This window comes from Pipistrellus kuhlii, unplaced genomic scaffold (assembly GCF_014108245.1).
Source record: "Pipistrellus kuhlii isolate mPipKuh1 unplaced genomic scaffold, mPipKuh1.p scaffold_m20_p_6, whole genome shotgun sequence".
NCBI lineage: Eukaryota > Metazoa > Chordata > Mammalia > Chiroptera > Vespertilionidae > Pipistrellus > Pipistrellus kuhlii.
Window position 1 is genome coordinate 59288640 of NW_023425562.1, and position 7440 is coordinate 59296079.

Below are 7440 nucleotides of genomic sequence, written 5' to 3' on the forward strand. Positions count from 1 at the left end.
TTGTTTTACTCCCTCTTTTTGGTAGAACCCATCTTTTTTTCTTTTAATTTTTTTTAATTGATTTTAAAGAGAACGAAAGAGAAACAGAAGCATCAGTTTGTTGTTCCACTTATTTATGCATTCATTGGCTGTTTCTTTGTATGTACTCTGACCAGAGAATCCAACCTGCAATGTTGGCATGTTGTGTCTGCTCTAACCAACTGGGCTACCTGACCAGGGTGGGAAGCTATTTTCTAAGTAGCTTCCTGAGTAAGAGTTCATAAAGGAAATTCTACCCTCACCCCTAGATTGATAGTTTGGGCATAGAATTTTACTTTGGAAATCATTTTCACTCAGAATTTTAAATATTGCTCTGTTGTGTTTAGTTTTCAGTGTTGCTGTTTAGATATCCAAAGGCGGTTTCAAATTTATTCTTGGTGTGTGACTTTTTTTTTTTTTTTTCCTATTGGCACCTTTCTCCCATGATGTTCTGAAATTTTAGTTTTTAACTCTATCATGCTTGTTTCTCATGCCAAAAATATCGGGGTTATGTTTAGTACTTCTTTTTCTCATCCCCGTATCCATCAAAGCAAATCTTTCAGCACTATCTTCAAACTATCTGGAATCTAATTACTCTTACTTATTTCCAATTCCACTATTCTGGCCCAACCCATCATCTCGTGTCTAACTTCCTAAAGACAAAGACTTTGTTTTATTCACTGCTATTGCCATAGCAGTTAGAACAGGTTTTAATCACTTGCCTTCCTGTCCCCCAGGGAATTTTACCTTTATTCTTCTCTCTCCTAAGCTCCAAGAGCCTTTCTTTAGCCTCTATAACTTACTTCCTGAGCCCATTTCTTCTATAGTTCACTTCTTCCACCTGTGACTTCCTAAATAAACTTTCTCTTATAGATTGAGGCTTGGCTCTGAATTCTTAGCCAGAAATCAAGTACCAAAGTTGCTAAACCAAGGTCTAATCGCAGGTAACATTCTGGTGCTATTTTCCCCACACCAGCAAACGTATGATCAGATCACCCTGTGATGTTACTTTCAGTTACTGAACTTGTACATACCCCCTTTTGTGTCCATATAACAAGCAATACGAGAGACATAGACAAAACAATGAAAAAAACCCCAAGAGTTCGTAGGCTCCAGAGCTAGCGTCACAAATATTTTCTCCTGCTCACCACTTCTACTTCCACTGAACTTTGCAGACAGAGATCAGAGAGCCTGTCAGGGTATGAAGCTTACCTCTTGCTGGCTTTTGTTACAGATCTTACAGGTGTAGCAGTCCTAGGAGCTAGCAGTGGTCCAGCCAGTGAGTTCTGGCTGGCTCTCCAAAACTAGGGGAGGAAAAATAATTTTCCTTCCACCCTTCTAGGTTGTTCTGCCTGATCTAAGAATCAAACTGATGTGAAAACAGATTAGCAGAATGTGGGGAAAGAGGCCACATACTAAACCTGATAAGCTCAGGGGAGGACTGCATGGCGGCCTTTACAAACTGAAGAGATCAAAAGGAACCACGATAGGATAGTCTGAATATAACAGCTGGCCATGGCAGGTAATCATGCCCTAGGCCTGTATCTTCCTTGACAAAGGTCAATCTTTATATTAGGTGAGCCTGTCTCTTTTCTTCTTTATATCTAAGAGAAGTTTTTTGTCTAAGATTACTTTGAAATATCAAAGTAATTTTCTTTTGCAGACCCCTCAAGGCCCAACTGCCAACTCTAGAGAATGAAGCCACAGAAACCCTCATTATCTTGTTGCCTGTAGTCCATCTCTATGTGCTATAAATGTTATTAACTGTCCTGTACCCACCAATGTAAAAGAAGTGTTTCTCCATTTTGCTTTTTATCCAGAGATTTCTTTGCTTTGCTTTCTCCCATCCTTTTATTCTATCACCGATTTTATGTAACCCTCTTCACCTCTCCTCCTTTTATTTTATTTTTTTAATATATTTTATTGATTTTGTACAGAGAGGAAGGGAGAGAGATAGAAACATCGATGAGAGAGAGTCATCTATCAGCTGCCTCTTGCACACCCCCTACTGGGGATATGCCCGCAACCAAGGTACATGCTCTTGACCGGAATCGAACCTGGGACCCTTCAGTCCCCAAGCCAACGCTCTATCCATTGAGCCAAACCGGTTTCGGCGTCCTTTTATTCTAAAGTATAAAATAAGCTGCAAAACTGTCATTCTCCAGAACATTTTTGTTACCAGACTAAAGGTAACTAAAGGGTCCATTTCCCGGCACACATCAAAGCCCAATAAGATGTGAACAGGAGTTGGCAGCAAAGAAAGTAAAGATTTTAAGGAAATGGCACCAAACTCAGAGTCACTCAAACCTAGCTCCCCAATGGCCCACACAAGAACAGAGTATATACAGGAAAAATTAACCATGATGATTAAGGGAATTGGGGTTGTGAGCTTTACTGATTGGTTTGGGCCAGCGTAGGGAGTAGCTGGTCCTTGTATCAGGTCCTCATGTTAACCACGATGTCCTCTGTCTAGTTCTATGAGGGTGTGGTAACACAACTGAGATATTGTTACCTTTAGTTTGACCAAAACTCTGTTTCTGTAGTCCATAGACCTGAGCCTTTCTTATTCCTCAGAGAGTTTGATGCTGATCAGAATCTGATGTCCTTTTAGGGCTTAATGATAAAGGAAAGGAGTGGATGGACAGAAAGGAGAGCGAGGTCATGTTAAAGAAAGGGAGTTTATGTGCAATTACATTTTTTCAGTCCATTGAGATTTTATTTCCCAGCAATTGCTGTCAGTTTGGCTCAAACTCCTAAAAGTTCTCTACAGATTTAGGTGTTTCTTAGGTTGACAAGGAGAAAAGCAAAATGTAATTTGATAACATATATACCTCATGTATATATGGGAAGGACCCAAGAACACCAAGTAATTTGCCCTAATGGGAGAAGCCATCACCTTAAATCCTGCTGGAAACCAATCATTGTCTAATTAGAAAGCTGTGGGCAAGGAACCCAGAAGGCTGGTCAACCTCAAAGCTCTGAAAGGTCAGAGCCAACCACTCCCTATCTAATTGAGACAATGGTAGCTGAAGCAACTCCCCCACCAAATCATGTAAATCTTTCTGATAAGATAATCTGCCTGTTATTGTATCCCAAACCTGAATAAAAGGGATGGCAAGGCCAAAGCAAAGCATTGTCCTCCCACTAGAGTTGGGCTTGGCCCCCATTTTCCAAATTAATATTTTTCTAGTCTCTCTCATTTGTGTGCATCCTTCTCCTGAACCCTGAACCACAAAGGACGTGAAAGGGTTCCCACAAAAATACTTTTTTCTAAAAACAAAAAAAACAAAAAAGGTGTTGGAGGTAGTCAGTTATGAGATATTACCAGGAAAAGCACTATAAACAAGAGTAAGATTGTTATATACTTTTTTTTTTAATTTTTATTTTATTGATTTTTTTACAGAGAGGAAGGGAGAGGGATAGAGAGCTAGAAACATCAATGAGAGAGAATCATTGATCAGCTGCCTCCTGCACACCCCCTACCGGGGATGTGCCCGAAACCAATGTACATGCCCTTGACGGGAATTGAACCTGGGACCTTTCAGTCCACAGACCAAGGCTCTATCCACTGAGCCAAACAGGTTTAGGCAGATTGTTATATACAATTAAATTCATGCCTTCTCTACTGATAATGAAGGCAGTCCTGGCACAGTGAGGGAAACATGCTTAAAAGTGGGGATTTCCCTTATAAAAGTAAATACCCTTTCAGAAAGAGCAACTTCTACTTGGTCTTCAGAGATTCTCCCATGTCTGCTGTTTCTTAAAAGGACCCAGCCTAAAATTATAGCCCAAAGAGGCATATTTGGGGGAGGCAGACAGCTCCCCATCAGCCGCAAAAACACACACATCCCATTTCATTCAGAACTGAATATGAAAACAATTCTGCAACATTGCAATATTTTTTTCCCAAAGACAGATTCTTTATTTTGATACAAAAATAAACCCTTTAACCTCTGTCTTTTTTTTTTCATATTGTTGTAGAGCAAATTTACAGAATATCTTCTAACAGCTCCAAGGATATCACATATGATTTGGAAAAAGTCATTACTACGGTATGTGGATTCAAACACATAAGTGTGGAGGAAGGAATTATCTCCCTCTTCTGACTTTCCATAATTGTTTCTAAATCATCACAGGAAAGCCAGTGGTTAGAATGTCATATAATTATGCCTGAATCTGCTAAAGGAGGTGAAACCAGACATCTGAATCCAGCTAAATATAAAAATGTGACCTTTTATCACCCTCCTCTTCTGCCTCTGGGTAGGAAGGTTCTACTTTATATCACCATGGGCCAAAAGTAGGCTTGAGTTATGAGATGCCTTTTGGTTCTGGTTGCAAAATATGCCTTTTTGAGGGTTTAACATCTCCTGGAAAGAAGTAAGCTAGAGGCAGACCGCTAATCTGGATTTGCTTAGATGGAAAACATTTACTACCCTAGGAGTCCAGAGGATGTACTGTAAACATTGAAATAGCCAGGCCTAAAGCTCAGTCCGTGAATCAGGATACCATCCCCAGACCTTTACTTGGCACGTCTGAAGTTCTTACTGTAGAGTTGTGGCTTCGGATCCATCAACTATAGTTATCTTCTCTGGTTTTAATGCCCATCAGTCTCTACCAGCTGGAGCAGCCACTGCTTGGTAAAACTTAGCCAGTTGCCAGGCAAATTCATTGTGCTCCTCAGCCCAACCTCGAAACCACTGATCCCAAAGATGTAGCTGTCACGGAGAATCAAAGTGGACCGTTGGCTCCAGAAGACACACTAAGCGGCTCCAGTCCTAGCCATGGCTGTAACTTTCCTGGCGCTGCTTTAGTTCCCAGGTCTTGTAGGACACGGTCACGCTGGGGACCTGACCGACTGGCAAACCAGTGAGGAATACACTTCATTTCCTGGGAAGTGCTGTAAGACACCGGGGGAGAGAAGAGTTAATAGATTGCCTGGCACTGAGGGTAAGAGAGAGGGAAGGATAGCAGCACAGAAGATGAAGATGATTCTAGTGACATCCTCACGCCAGATGGCGGAGCTGGAGGAGGTGACTCTGGACTGGGAAGCCTTTTCAGGCGCTACGGAAGCCACGAGGGCCACCTGAAGGCCGCACCGGAGCCACGAGGCCTCGCCAAGCGTGGGCAGAAGAGTGCCCAGAGGGGTGAGGAGGCCTTGCTTGGCATCGGAGGGGAGCGGACCCATTTGAGAGTCTCGGCCGCGGCGCGGGCTCGTTTAGGCCGCCAGCGCGAACCTCCGAACCTCCGGAGCCGCGCGGTGCGGGGCGAGGCTCGCGTGGGAACGGAGAGCGCGCCGGTAACCCCCCTAACGGCAGCGGCGCGAGCCCCAAAAGGGAGGGTGCGCACTTCTCACCCGGGAGTGTCTTAAGCTCCTCCCTCCAACCCCACCCTCTCCTTGTTTGTGCCCCAACATTGCAATATTATTGAATATTAATATCAAGAAGTATAATGTATGACAAATACAGTAGTAATCATTAATGTGTAATATGGGCCAGTTAATTAACAACTGGTTATTATTTGGGATATTTTTGTAATAAGTGTTCTAAGCTAAGTCTAGCTTTCCTTAGCTGTAAAAATGTGTGGATGAAAAGGGGTGAAATGCTAACCTGATTAGCTCAGGGAAGGCCTGCATGTCTGAAACAAAAACTTTTTAAAAACCTCACCTGAGGATATTTTCCATTTATTTATTTATTTATTTATTTATTGAGAGGGGGGGGGGGGGAAGACAGAGAAATAGCGATGTGAGAGACATACATTGATAAGTTGTCTCCTGCATAGGCCCTGACCAGGGCCTGGGCTAGGGAGGAGCCTGCAACTGAGGTCCATGCCCTTTAAAAAAAAAAATGTATTTTATTGATTTTTTACAGAAAGGAAGAGAGGGATAGAGTTACATGGCACGTCTTTATCTTCTGTGTTCTTGACCGTTTTAGAATGATGTCTGTAAAAATAGGATTTAAAAACTCAATTTAAAATACTAAATTTAAAGTGTATATAGCTGTCACCCTTAAGCTTATCAAGTGTATCTTTTTAAAGTATATATTTATTTAAAGTATAAGTTTAATTTAAATTTTGTTGTCTTTTTGTTTTAGTATGAAAACCCATGGACATTGATGAGAGAGAAACATCCATCAGCTGCCTCTTGCACACCCCCTACTGGGGATGTGCCTGCAACCAAGGTACATGCCCTTGACCAGAATCGAACCAGGGACCTTTCAGTCCGCAGGTCGATGCTCTATCCACTGAGCAGAACTGGTTTCGGCTCATGCCCTTGATGGGAATCAAACCTGAGACCCTTTGGTTCACAGGTGGACCCTCCCAGGGGTCCTCAAACTTTTTAAAGTGGGGGCCAGATCACGGTCCCTCAGAGAGCTGGAGGGCCGGACTATATGAACTACTAATTCCTACTGTAACACCTCGGCTGCGCTCACTGCCCAAAAAACCTGGCGGGCCGGATCAGACTCCTCTGCGGGCCGCATGTGGCCTGCGGGCCGAAGTTTGAAGACGCCTGCATCCACTGAGCCAAACTGGCTAGGGCTGAAATTAAATTAAAAAGCAATTTATGGTAGGTAGTCATATTCTAGGCCAGTATCTTCCCTGACAAAGGTCAATCTTTACCTGAACTGAGTCTATTGTCTTTTTGCATCTATGATAACATATTTTTGAAATGTTAAAGTAATTTCCCTTGCCCTAACCGGTTTGGTTCAGTGGATAGAGTGTCAGCCTGCGGACTGAAGGGTCCCAGGTTCAATTCAGGTCAAGGGCATGTACATCCTTAGTAGGGAGTGTTGCAGGAGACAGGTGATGGATATTTCCCTCTCATTCATGTTTCTAGCTTTCTATCCCTCTCCCTTCCTCTCTGTAAAAAATCAATAATATCTGTTAAAGTAAATAAATAAATTTTCCTTTATCTGGACCCCTCAAAGCACAGGCACCACTCTATGTGCCTCATGGTTATTAATTGTTGACTGTTAACCATAGTAGTTACTATACTGCACCCACCTAAGTAAAAGAAGTATGGATTTATCATTTAACTTTTTATCCAATCTTCAAACTTTGCTGTCTCCTGCCTCCCTAATCTATTGCCAATGGATTTCATGTAACCCACTTATGTCTTCTCTTTTGATTGTAACTTAAAAGAGGTGCAGAACTGCCATTTTCCATAACATTATTTCAATCTGTTGAGATTCAGCTTCCATGCAATTGCCAATAGTGTGGGCTCAGGTACTACTTAACAAAAATCCTTTACAGCTTTGAATGTTTCTTACGTTAATAAACGTAAAGTTAATAATGAACCTTACCTTAGAGTTTTTGGGAGCATCAAATGGGATAATGCACTTTCTACACATACACACACATCTTGGTTATGATGAACACCCTTTCCAGGTAAACAGTAATTATTACTGACATTTCCTAAAACCTATA